Source organism: Mus pahari, chromosome 7, assembly GCF_900095145.1.
Source record: "Mus pahari chromosome 7, PAHARI_EIJ_v1.1, whole genome shotgun sequence".
NCBI lineage: Eukaryota > Metazoa > Chordata > Mammalia > Rodentia > Muridae > Mus > Mus pahari.
Genome location: NC_034596.1, coordinates 35,306,492 through 35,321,266, shown reverse-complemented (window position 1 = coordinate 35,321,266; position 14,775 = coordinate 35,306,492).

The window sequence follows — 14,775 nt, the reverse complement described above, 5'->3', positions numbered from 1 at the left end:
ATGGTGATGGAGGTCAAAACCAAATATTATTGTATTTCAAACTCAACTAAAATTCCTGCTAGATTTTGAGAATTGATAGGGTATTAAATCCTGAGTTTTTTTTTTCTTTGCTATACATATACAATGATACTTTGAATACTAGCATTTTTTTTTCTCTGAAGACAAACAACAACATTGCCTATAGTATTAGAGGAAGGACCTAGAAATTGTAAGACAAAACACAATCATAGAAAGCTATTGGTATACCAATTAGCAAATAATTATAGTGAGATGGATTGTTGGCTCGATGGTTAGAAATGCTTAGTACTCTTCTGGAGAAACTGTAATTGGTTACCAGCAACAACCTTAGGAGCTCACACCCCTTTGGCTCTAGCTCCAGAGCATCCGGCACTTTTTTCTGACTTCGATGGGCATGTACAACAAACAGTGCAAAGACACATACATATGATGAAATAAGTTTAAAATTTATAGTAGCATCTTATATTTATTTTTACTAAACCTTTTATTAATGCCTTTAGCATTTGTAAACAACTAGAATTATAGGAAATGGGATTTCAACAAAGTGTTAACATGACTGTATGTGGATTCACATTAACAAAAAAACATTAGTTTCTCTGAGACTGTTGTTTTGACAAATCATTAAGGTTCTAGCAAGTATATATTAACTGAATCAAAGTTTCCATACACACGAACAATTGCTAGACTGTGACTTAAAGGCCTAATTACCTGTTTTATAATCTTGAAAATAGATTCTTCTCTCACACAATATCTCCCAACCAGAGTTTCCCTCCCTCCACTCCTCTGAGGTCCTCCCTGCATTACCTCTCCTTCTGTACCATTCACCCTCCGTTTCCTGCCAGAAAAGAGCAGGCCTCTAAGAAACAGATAAACAGATAGCTAGACAGGACAGAGTGAGTTAAAGTAATATGCTAGAAAAAAATAATACCTCTTCCTATTGTATCCAGACAAGACAACCTAATAAGAGGAAAGGAGTCAGAGACACACCTGCTCCCACTGTTAGGAGTCCCACAAAACACCAAGCTAACGGCCATCACATATATGCAGGGACCTACTGCAGAACCACACATGCCTCCTTGCTTGCCACTTCAGTCTCTGTGCCCATGTGAGACTTGCTTAGTTGGTACAGTGGGCCTTGTTCTCCTGGTGTCCTCCATCCCCTCTGACTCCTACAGTCTTTTCTCCCTTTCTCTCAGTGGATTCCACAAACTCCAAGAAGAGGGACATGATGGAGGAAGATTTCCAGTTTAGACATTTGCTCTGCATGATGCCCGGCTGTGGCTCTCTATGCCTGCTCTCAGCAGCTGACAGAGAAAGCCTCTCTGATGGCAACTGGACAAGGTGTGGATCTAGGTGTGGAGTAGAATATCATTGGGAATCATTTCATTATTGTTTTTCTTGCCTTTTGTATTGGGTCCTAGCTGGCCATCCAGGTAGTATAGGACATGGGCTTACTGTCATAGCGTGTGCCTCAAGTAAAACCACACATTGGTTGGCCACTCCCACAAGCTCTGTGCCTCCACTGCCTCTGCACTTCTTACAGGCAGGACAGATTATATTGTACCTGGAAAATCTTGTAGTTGGCTTGGCATCTAGGTTTCTCTTTCCATAGTCTGCAGAGTACCTTCTCATACTGAACAGATCAGAATATAGGGGTAAAAGCTCCATACAGACAGCAGTCTGACCTTCTACCTTCAATGAGCTGTGTGGACCTTATCCCTAGCCATGGGGTTCCACTGTCAATATTCAGAAAGGTCCTTCTGTCCTAGCATGAGCCTGAGTTATTTAGGGATCTCCACAGCACCCCCTTGGCCTAAAGTTCAACTAAATGCAACCCAGTTCTACCACTGGGATGCCTTGGTGGCTATAAAGGATGGCCAGTTCAGATTCCATATCTTCCATTACTAGGAGTCAAAACAAGGGTCACCCTCATAAATTGCACAAAATTTTCACTGCACTAGGTTTCTACACTGTCCCCCAAGTGTCCTCTAATTCCAGTTGTCTCTATCTGCACTCTCCCACTCTCCTCCCATATGATCTCTACTGCTCCTGTCTCCACCAGACTTAAGCCCATCTTCTATCTTATTTACCCTTCCAAGGGAGAATCCATACTGCTCCTCTGTAGACCGCTTCTTTACCTAAACTGTCTGTGTCAGTGGATTTTGGCTTGACTACCATTTACTTAATGCAAATATCCCCTTAAAATGAATATACACCATATTAGTTTTTCTGGGTTACCTCACACAGGATGACTATTTTATAAGACAGTCTATAAAAGAATATTCAAGAAAGGATACAGTCAGTTTCCAAAGCAGCTGAAAAAATTGTTTTATAGATTGTTGTATTTTTACTGTTTAGTGTTTATCTTCATATCTTCATTAGTGTTCATTAAACTTAGATATTGCAAAGGCATTCAAAGGAGAACAGAATGTATCACCTATTAGGTCAATAACTTTAACATATTTATGTTTCTGATAACTAAATAAATAAGTGTATATGTCTATTATCAATTTCGACCAATTATTTTGAGTGAAGTGCCTCCAAATTAGTTTTTAACCACTGTATTTTAAATAAATTTAAAGCAAATTAATAGTTTTCCATCACACCAAATATTTTCTTCCAAAGTTAAACAATATGTGTATGTATAGAAAAATATAGTGTGACAGAATTTTTAAAAGATTTTGCTTATTTCACATGCATGTTCCAGACTGCCCCAAAATACCGTGAAAATACTGTGTCCTTTGGCTCACTGATTGTTCTGGTCTCGTTCACTCTTCCTCATGGCAAGCAAGGTAATAAAATGTGGAACTATTTGAGCCAAACATTCATTGGAAATAATACAGTTAAAATCTGGCTTACAAATATTCAGAGTTCTGACATTTCAACTTTTATAATTTTTTTTCTCACTGACATGAGTTATTGTCCCCACCCTTTCCCAGGCAGTAATTTGGATTCCTACCTGAAGAGGATTTTTCCATTCACACAAAATAAAACTGTCCATCAACCTCTTCCCGCGCTTAGGGTTTATTTATCTTACCAACATAAATTTTTTGTTGGAAGCAAATTAGAATGTGAAGGAAATTACAAATTGAAAAGAATTAGTATGCCAACTAGTATGACTTCCTAAAAGGAGGATGTCTTATTATTTATTTTGTTCATTATATCTAACATCATTACAATAGTACCTCTGTCTATTAATCAGAGTCAGAACATTTTTTGTTTAACATTTAAAAGAGTACTCAGTTTTTTTGTACCCTCCATACAGAGTTTGAGAGGGAAAATGAATAGAAATATTTTGGCTGCTTAGTTCTCCCAACCACCTCAGGTCAAGTCTTCCTCTTTGAGCTCTGCAACATCAACTGTCAGTACACATAGGGGCATGTCTGTTTGTTAACGGAGGATTTTTCTCATCGGGGTAGTAAAAGGAGCCATTATTATCTATTACTTTCTGGAGAACAAAAAGGGAAGCTATCGAAATGTGGGCATCTTTCCAGCCTAAAAAGAGCCAGGTACCTGAACCTCATTATTATCTTTCTCCCTTGGATTTCCTTTTCTAGGGTTTTCAACTCTGTCACCCAATTTTTCAGCAAATACACAATTAGTTCACAGTATAAGCAAGGCATTATTCTCAGTATGAGGATTAAGATACAGTTCTACAATTTCATCCATAAAGGCAATAGAAACAGATTTTAGCAATGGTTTATACACTATGTAAAAGGAGATTTAAACAGAAATATACATGCTATCACAAAGGCATGAAAACACACTACTCATGGGATTTCAGAATAGCTTCAGAAAGACAGCTGCAGAGTTTAGACATTGTATCTTGAAGGATAGAAAAAAGAAGTTACTAAGAGAAGGCAGCCAAGGTTAAAGAACATATTATGTAAAAGCTGTCAAGAATGAGAGTGCTAGGCTTTATAAACAGTTTGAAGTCATAGGATGTATGGCCTGAGTTCTTTAGCATTGATTCAGAAAATTCTAAACTGAAAGTAGAGTGGGTTCAAATGAAGAACAACATTTTCCTCTTAAAAATATTAAAAGCTTCATACATTTATATAATGTATTTGGGTAAAGACCACTAACCACCTCCTCTCCTCAAACCCCTCCCGTGAAACTGATACCACCCTTCTTTCCCAACTTCATGTATTACTAAAAAAAACATTGAACTCACTTAGTGCTACCAATATGTGTATGGGTGTAGGAGAATTCACTGAGCATGGGCAGCTTATTAGGTGTGGCAAGCTCAAGAAAACTCACTCTCCATACCCTAGCACCATCATCAATAGCTCCTCATATAGAGGCGAGACTTCGTAATCCATCACTGGATCCATGTTAAAACATCAGTGGCTTGATCTTGTGCAAGTCTCATGGATGCAGTTGCAGCCTCTTTGAGTTCATGTTTGCAGTGGCCCTACATCATACCAATCCGTCACAACCGTTCTTAACATGTCCAACTCTAAGATGACCCATTAGTCTTGGGGTAGAGAACCTGAGCAATCCACTGGCACTTACTCTCTGTGTTGACTAATTGTCAGTCTGTGTATTAATTGCCACCAACTACAAAAGTAAGGATATTAGGGTTGAGAAATTCATTAATCTGTGGGTATAAAGAGAAACACTTAAGGGAGTTTAGTAGAATAATAATAGTAGGTAATGGTTTCTTCATTAGGGTATAGACATAGACAGTTGCTGGGCAGTGGGGCAATGATGGAGCACACCTTTAATCCCAGCACTTGGGATACAGGGACAGGTGGATTTCTGAGTTCAAGGCCAGCCTAGTCTACATACAGAGTGAGTTCCAGGTCAGCCAGGGCTACACAGAGAAACTCAGTCGTGAAAAACGAAAGAGAGAGAGAGAGAGAGAAAGAGAGAGAGAGAGACAGACAGACAGACAGACAGACAGACAGACAGACAGACAGACAGACAGACAGACATAGGCAGCCATGTATTCTTGGACCAGTTAACATCACCATACATGAATTCCACCTTGTGAAGGAAGTAAAATTTTTGTAAAAGTCTGTTTATATTATTGGCAAAAGGCAGGAAAAACTTCAACCTTTTTGTACTAGTGACCAAATCCTTTTTGCTTGAAAGTTCTTACTTTATCTTACTCAGGTAAATAACTATTTTTAAAAGGTCTACAAAAACAAGCAGATATTGTTAAGCATAAATTTAGTTTAAAGTAACTCTTACAAATATACATGTACGAGGATATACATTAGCATTTATTGGAGATAAAGTAAGTTCAGTCACTAAAGAGATCAATATGCTTGGTAAATTTTATGTAAAAAATTAAATCTTGACAGAATATTTGATACTACAAGACAAAGAACAATCTCATCATTTTTAGGGTCAATCTACATTTTGACGATAGAATCACCAGATATTAGTAGCCTACAGTACTTTCCCTGTCTTCTCCTTTCTATGCTAGCCAAAAACTTATAATCAAGAAACAATGGCAGTGCTGATAATCAGCAACTATGAAGCAGATGCAGAGAGCAAAATTGGTTTGAACACCTTCAACCAGCCATTTCCTTGAAAACTGCCATACTATAGAGTTGTGGGAACTCCCAAGGGTGATCCCAGTTTCTTGCATTTGCTTCACACTCCTAAAATACTTTAACAAGAGTTTATCTACCCTGAATCTTGTGCCAAGGTTTTGTGCTTATAAAGACCCTTATAATTAAATTGTGACCACAAAGATAATCCAGGATAATATCTATTTTTGATGATCATTTACTTACTTATATCTGAAAAGCAACCCCCTCATTCCCACTACACAGATGATGGGGTTTCTTGGGACCAATCAGTGGCATATTCTTACTGAACACATATATGTAGCAGATTTAGATATTAGAGAGCAAACACAGGGTAACTAAAACTTCAAAGAATCTTGAAATGGGGAGTGTGTAGGGTGACTTCATCAACTACGCATATTCCTGGGAATTTAGAAAGCTGTGTCCATATCTAGGACACTAATATTTTCCCCTTTACTCACTCCTGTACAGGAAGTAAGGACAAAAGTAGAGCTATAAAATGCCAGCCAATTCATTAAGGGCTTGACCCAGTAGTATAACTTCTAAGAGAGACACACACAGATACATAATAATCAAGCAGTCAGAAGTGGAACTATGAAAACCACATAAGGAAAATGAATCATCACACAAGGAAATGCCAATATGATTAATAGTTCTTTTTCATTGGAAACCATGGAGACAGAAAAGCAGTACAATCAGTGCAATGACATCTTCTAAGTAACAATAGAAAAACACAATTAGCCAAAAAAAAAAAGTCTAACAAAAGTATCCTTCAGAAACAAAGAATCTAAAGCATTCTCTGTTGCAGAACTAAGAAATATTATTCTCAGACCACTGTGACAGAAAGAACACTCCTCAGATTAAAGAGAAGCGACTGTATGCATGCTCCTCTTTGTAAATCTTTGTGTTATGAAAGTCAAGGGCACACATAAGAAATTACAAAACTTCTTCACAAAGGTATCATGTCTGAAAACTGTAAATATAGGACAATCATAGTGTACAGAGAGGAGATGGAGTTGTATTAGAAGTGAGCATCTATATTATGCTGATATTAACATAAACAAGATTTTGAACAATGTTACTTTTCTTCCATAGGACAACCTCTCAGAGAAGGAGCAAAACATCGTACTAAAACTAACTACTTAACACAAAATAAACCAGTCATAGCAAAACAGAGGAAAAACAACAATAAAAAAGATAAGAAACATTTGAAACAGAAAAACAAATTTGAAATGAAAATATAAATACTGACTCACTGACAATATAAACGGAGAGTATTAAGATGAAGACACTGACCTGAGAGGAAATTCAAACAATATTATTATAGAGAACCAGACTTTGCCAAGATTGGTTGAACTTCCAGCCCAACAGCAGCCTAGTTCATAAAGTTCCCGAGTACATAAGAGTTGCTCTCAAGAACAAAAACATTTTTAGAAAGTTCCAAGAATACAATCACACATGCGAATAAAAGTGCACCACTAAGAGAACTTTTTCTTTTGAAATTCATTAAAACACTCAACCACCTACAGATGAAAGAGGAAATCCCAACATGAAATACTTTGAGATGAATGAAAATAGAATTACAGATACCATTGTAAAGGTTATGAAAAGGGGCAATTATTGGTAAATTAATAGCTGGAAAATCCTACATAAAAAAGAAACTAATCTAAAAATAATACCTAGTATATTCCATAGAAGTAAGAAAATAAAACTACTAGAGTGTAAATAAATGCTGTCGGAAATGGAAATCAGTAGAGAAATCAGTAAATCTCAAAATTGATTGTTAAAATAATAAACTATATTAATAACTACTTAACTGCATTAGTAAGAGCAATGAATACTAAAATTATCAATTAGGGATACATTTAAAAATGTCAAAGATATAAGAATGTCTGAAATGTCCCAGAACAGGGGAACGCCAGGGCCAAGAAGTGGGAGTGGGTGGGTAGGGGAGCAGGATGAGGGGGAGGGTATAGGGGACTTTTGGGATAGCATTTGAAATGTAAATGAAGAAAATATCTAATAATAATAAAAAAGAATGCCTGAAGCTACCATCCTTCAAAACCATGAGTAAAAGAATCCCTGATAACATAATGGGTTCCTAGTGCTCAGGAGGCTGAAGAGGAAAGATGGAGGAAAGTTTGAGGCTCCTAAGGTCCAGACAAGTTCTAGACCAGACATATCCACATGGTGAGGCTTTCTCACAAGAGCAAAACAGAACCAAGAAATAAAGGCATCCTAAAGCAGTAAAATAAACAGAATTCAGAACAATAAAAGCAGCTATGTAGCATAACAAGTGGCATTTATCCTGGTGACAGGATCAATTGTTATGAAACCCTCCCCACCTTGTGTACCATATTAAAAGGATAAAACATAAAAACTGCATGAGTATTGTGATAGTTACTGGAAAGCATTTAGTAAGCTGTGCAACTTTTATGTGAACACAAAAATATTAACAAACAGAACGTAGGATGATATGATAAAATTAATTTACAAACTGAACCATCTAAATATAACATACTTAAACAAGGAACACGAAGTGTGTCCCTCCTTAAAGGAGAGCACACGGTGATTTTGCATGTATCACGTGCATCCAGGATGAAGTAGAGCATCTCAAGACATGGTTGATATCAACCGGAAAAGAAAAATATAAAATGTTTACATTCAACTATCAGATGTTATGACCATGCAGATCTAATTTTTTTAAGAAAAAAAAATCACATATCCTCTCAAACACCTTTGAAATTAATGGAGAGCTTTAAAAAGATTTTCATATGTAGTAATACCTGTCACATGTCCATTATGAATAGAATCCCAAAAATTAAAGTTGTATTTACATATTTATATATGTACAACACACTACTGAAAAGAATTAACAGAAGTCTGGGTGTTGTGAACTGAATCTTCAGTGTTCCTGCAAGAATTTCCAAGTAATAAATGTGAAAATAAATGTGTATGAATGTTATATAGCTACTCTGCCACACTCCCTACATTAATCTACCAAGACTACCGAACACAGTAACCTTACAACTGATTGCTGAAGGCCACGTCCTGATAGTATAGGAACATTTTTGTCTCTCTGTCTGTCACTCATTCTCATCAAACAATATCACTGCTGGGCTACAGAACAAAGAACATAGCGAACCTGGCAGGAATGCTTTTCATTTATTTACCTTTTTCTAAAGCACACAGTGAGCCTATTAGGGATTCTTATTTTTTTTTTTTTAATTTACCTTTTACCAAAGTGATATGTTTTTTAGGACCATCAAAGTAAGCTCATTGTTTCTGTGAAATCTCTGACTGTGGTAAATTTTAGACAAACACTTTTCTAGATAATTAAACTTCTAGATAATTCCTGGTGCTGGCTGTCCCAGAGTAGGTTACCTCATCTTACAGTATTTAAGGTAATTAAAATAAACCCAATATAATTAATCAGCACAATAACAAGAATTACCTGAAAACTCTGGAACTATTGATGTTTCGACAGTGAATTAACATACTATTAAAACAAATCTACACACTTCGAATAACTTCATTGCAAGAATCAATGTGGGATATGTCTCCATCTCAAGAGAAAAATAAAATGAGGTGGAATAAATATTTTTCATTCAGTTAACTGGATTTTCTTAATAGTTCAAGAAAACCTAGTGCTTCTGGCTCCCAGCTGCATAGTTCCTGTCTGTAATTAAAAACATAAAATAAAAATAAAATGAATCTTTTGATTCACAGTGGCCGTGTAAACGTGGGATACTCTCTGTAAGTCGGAGATTATCAGCATCACACTGGAATTATGTCATGAAGGATTAGTGACTGATTCCCTACTGCTAATGGTGTAATGTTTCTTGAACTCATAAAAGGCATTTACTGTGAAGCCAGATCTTCAGAGACTTTCTGATCCACAGAGTTTTCCATGGTAACAGAGATGATCTTATAATTCACTCGACTGAAGTCAGACCCTGGCCAAGCACGTGCTTGAGAAAGAGAGCAGATGCTCACAGCATGCAGAACAAATTCCAGCCCAAAGCAAAGGCATTACAAGTGCCTAAAATTACAGTCTTTATCTCTAAGGCAGGTGCTTCAAAATTGGAGTGGTCCCAATTTTTTTTTTCCTTCTTGGCTATTGTTTTCCTTCTACAAGAAGTTGAAAAGGATGTTAAAGATAAAGCAGGTGCTAAGATAAGATTCCTCACTAAGAATGACTCATAACAGCCAATCAGACATTTTATATCTGTAAACATCATCAGGGTGGTGGCCAGAGTTGGCTATGTAAACTCCATCCAATTCAAGAGAAACACATAATTAAAAAAAAAAAAAATTGAAGTGGGGGCGAAACTAGCCATAGCCACTTGCACTTCATGCATCTCTAACAAGATCACAAGAAAGTCAACAGCTGAATTTCCTATTGTAGTAAAGCTTATATATCTTGAATATATAAAATGTTATTGGATAATAATCAAGGTCTTTTTCATTTGAAATTATATGTGTCAGATACTAGCATGCAACCAATGGACAGAAACTGGGGACCTCTATGGATGAATTGGGGAAAAGGTTAAAGAAGCTGAGGAGGAGGGTGGCCCCATGGGAAGATCAGCAATCTCAATTAACCTGGACCCCGGAGATCTCTCAGACACTGAACCACCAACCAGGCAGCATACTCCAGCTGATATGAGGCCCCCAACACATATACAGCAAAAGACTGCCTGGTGTGGCCTCTGTGAGAGAAGATGCACCTAACCCTCAAAGGACTTGAGACCCCAGGGAGTAGGGAGGTCTGGTGGGTGGGATTGGGTTGGGGCCAAACTCTGGGAGGCAGGGGAAGAGGTATGGGATGGGAAGCAGTCATGGGGGCAAGCAGACCGGGAGGGGGATGAAGTCTGGACTGTAAAAAAGGATTAAAGAATAAAGGAAAACTAAAAAGTAAAAAAAAAAAAAACAGAATGAACTATTAAAGCGGAGTATACTTTTAAATCAATGAATCAATAGCACAAGGTAACACATGGAGTTCAAGAACATCAGTACCAGGGCCTTCCAGTACTCCACCAAGGCATTGTCTTTAGGCAGAAAATGGATTAGGGGATATAGAGGCAGAATATGATTGGCCCCTTTGCCATTCGCCTCTGCTGAGAATCATGGTAAGGAACCACAGCCCTTGTTAACCTGTGAACATTTTCACTCTCTTAGGTCATTGACTCTGGCTCAGGGGTCCAATTTTCCTTTCATTCATTAAGTACTTTGGGAAGTGGAGTTCCTAACCCTTTCCAGTCTAAATGTGGAACAATCACATCCCCTTACAATCAGCTGCCAGTGTGCTGGGACCTTCACGCCTCACTGTGCTCTCGCAGTGACGCAAGTTTTTAACAATTGAAGGATATTAACTCAAAAACTTGTTTTCTCATTGGAGGAGCTCAAGGGATTTCACTAAATGAACTTGTATAAACTGGAAGCGAGTACATGTGCCTTTCTAATTATTATGTTCAAATTAGGGGAGAAGGCAGAGCTAATCTCAGTTTGCACATGTCAGAAATTATTTCAGCTATGAAGCTAACTTGAGAGTAACAAACTCAGTCGATGCGCATTCTCTGAAGACCTGAAGAGGTACAATCTTGTCATTTATCACAAGATTCCAGATATCAAAAAAAAGTTATTTAATTATTTAAATATGTGTGTTTTGCTAACCCATGGTACTATTCCCTTCATTAGAGCAACTGGGAACAAGTATTAGATCTGCCCAATTGAATGTTAAATGTTACAACTTTGCTAGACCTTTCTCATTCTCCTCTTATTCATAACACTTAACTGTTAGGTTTCAAAAATCCTATCAATGTGTAGTAAGTATGATAAAAGTTCTGGCTTCTTATTTACTTTCACAGACCTGTGGTGCTAAGATCATAAGGGACAAACTTTTCAAACTGTTACAGTTTAGTGCATCTTATTCAAGAGACTAACGGAGTGGTGCCAAGTAGGGCTTTCCTAGGAAGAGTCATTCTTGTTTGGGAAGATAAAGAAACCGTCATGTTCAAGATTACCGTTAACTATTTGCTCACAGTGTTAGGTTGTATACATCAGATTGGGAGTGCATTGGGTCTAAAGTGTGTGTGTGTGTGTGTGTGTGTGTGTGTGTGTGTGTGTGTGTGTGTGTGTGTGTTTCAACTGAAGTTTCAGCTTCCAGGACTACACTAGCATCATATCGCCTGCTATAGATTCCAGATTCCAATCTATTTATGTATACCCAGAATCTAGTATCACTCTGATGCACACCAGATTCAGTATCTTCCTCTATGACTTAAGGTTACAGATTATCCCACTAGATTCTGTGGAGGCTCTCCTAAGGACTTCAAGACCAGAGCTGTTCTCAGTGATCAAGGTACCAAACACACCAGTGTACTAGGCATGGCACTGAAGATAAATGTTTGTGGCTTATCAGTTAGTAGCTATATTTGCTCCCATAGATCTAGATATTCAGTCTAATTGTGTAGCCTGGTGGCCATGTCCAGGACAGTGAACACTGATGTCCATCTGCTCCTTACAAGCCCAAGGATCTGGTTTAGCCTTCGGGCTCCAGCACTAGGATCACCCAGTGAAGATTTAGGCTCATCCTTGTAGACCCAGATCTGGTCTTCCATGCAGAGTCAGTGTGTTCTCCTCTGTGATATCAAGTTCTAATCCCACACATTCTCTGACATGGCATCAGAATAGCCAACTAAGGAATTCAGAAGCAACTTCTGGGTAGGCTTATGTATGCTGAGCTTTCCCTGCCAAATATATACAAAGGGAGATGCATTTTCTGGAAGTTCAGGGACACCACTGCAAGATCACAGGGATCTTAAATAATCAGAGAAAGACAAAAACCACAAATAGAACAAATGAATTTCCAAAAGTGTAACCTAAATAAATGGAGATATACAAACTTTCTGAAAAAGAATTCAAAATAATCTTTTTTTTTAAGAACCTTCAATGAGCAATAAAATGTGACATATAGATAGGCAAATAAAGTCAGAAAATAAAAGGAAATAAAATCTGTATACAATTAAAAGTTAAACAAAGAGCTAGACTCAATTAAAAGGGCATCAAAAATTCTGGAACCTAAGAACACAATGAATGAGAGACTTGAAAAGTCAATAAGAAATTTCTGATAGATTTTTAATTTACATAGTTTAATTTTGAGTAAAAACATGTTTGGGCTTCTTCCTGTAATCATATTTAGTACATTCTGTTTATTGTGTTCCTAATAATTTCCCCCAATTTTTCCTAAAGTTATTTTGAGGCTAGCCTTCTATTTCACATGTGATAATAAAATTTTATGTTTCTTCCATTGATCTTTACCCAAATGATTATATAAAGTCTAGCAACAACAGAGGCAGGTTTTAATAGAAGCTGTTTTTCTACTAAATGCTCATGTAATGAAGGTCCCCAGTGCAAGCAGTACTCAGAAATGGGGAAATGGGCTGGAGCATAGAAGCTTTGCCTTCATCAATGGAGTAATTCACTGATCAACTGGCAATCTGAGCAGACTGTTAGAAGGTAAGGAAATGTGAAAGATAAGAATTTGTTAGAGGTAGCAGATCTCAGACATCTTTGAATGATGTCTTGACCTGGCCCGTTCCTCTCACTGGCTCCTTGTTTTCCACCACAATGATAAGAAACTTTTCTTTCCCACTTGATTTCTGCCCAAAGGCTGTGCCTCACCACCACCAAAGAAACAATGGGGCCAAGTGCTGTGAATCTAAAGTTTTGCTCCTGTAGGGGTTGCTTTTTTATGTGTTCCTGAGGATTGAGAAGTGGAACACACAAGGCAACTTCATCTCCCTCAAACTGTAGCTGAGAATAGTGGTGCAGACTGATTAAACCCATGCTGCAGCAAGAAATTGGTCATGAGTTAAAAGCCAGTCTGGGCTAAGCAGTGAGTACAACGCTATCTCTAAGACTGTCTCCAAAAATGTAAAAAAATAAACAAATGAAGTAAAACATGCAACTCTACTTCCTTGGCACATATTGGTTCTTTTATTTGAGTCTACTATCGAAAAGATGCCTGAAAAATCTGTTATTTTATACAGTGCTCTTGTCTCTCCAGAGGCATGTGTCTGTCATTCTCACAAGACTTCTGCATTTTACCATATTCAATTCATACGTACTGCTTCACTCATCTTATTATGTGTTTGTGTAGGAACTCATACTCAAGATACCAGTTGTCATTGAGAACAACTTTTGACATAACTTATGATTGGAATTTCTTCTATATTTAATGATTAATTGTCCTCCATTCATAGTATCTGAGGACACCTGTTCATGTTTTATCAGGACTGCTCTTAACCCCAGGAGTTTGAGATTGTTGAGGAATGAGCCTCCCTGGATAAGATGTAATTATAATGTGTTTTCTAGATGCTGCGACATCATCTCTTTCTTGAGGATTGACTGTCAACTCAGGATATTATCCAAATACCTTTGCTTCCTCTTTACCCAGCTAAAGCAAGAAAATAGGGTGGAGTGTAGCCAGCAGCTCTTCCTCTAATGTTTATGATTAAGTATCTCAACAGATTGCTGTGCTGTCAATCATGTGCCTTGCTCCGTCATACACAGTAAGTCATCTTTAAGTCTTGTGGTCTCTCAATGCTGCAATCAGTCTTATTGTAACTGTTTTATGCTTTAAAAAAAAAAAAGTCTTTTAATTTGTAGTTCACTAGAATATATACTAGGTTATAAATGATCCCTTGCCAATCATGACCTTTGTAGACCTCTTGTGTGTATAGATAATATATATATATATATATAATATATATATATAATATATATATATATAATATATATATAGATTATATATATATATATAGTATCCTTGCATGTTATATTTACTCTCTTTTATATCTTGTCATGTATATATACCATAACTTGTCATTAGAGTTTTAATTTTTAGAAAAGATATATAAGACCTCCTCTATCAGGAAAATATAACAATTCCTAAGCCTCCTAGGTTGATTCAGGACTGTGATCTCAGTGAGATGGAGATTGGGGCAGGAAGATCAAACTAAGGAAACCTGGGCTACAGAGTTAAACCCTATCTCAAGTAAACAACAGCAAGAGACATGAATGCAAGAAATCATTCTGACATTACCTCCCTTTCCTCCTCTTTCCCCTCTTCCTCCTCCCCTTGTTCTCTTCTCTTAAAACATCCTGTCAGTTCACTGTTTCTAAGGGAACTTAGAATGTATCAAGTGACTTC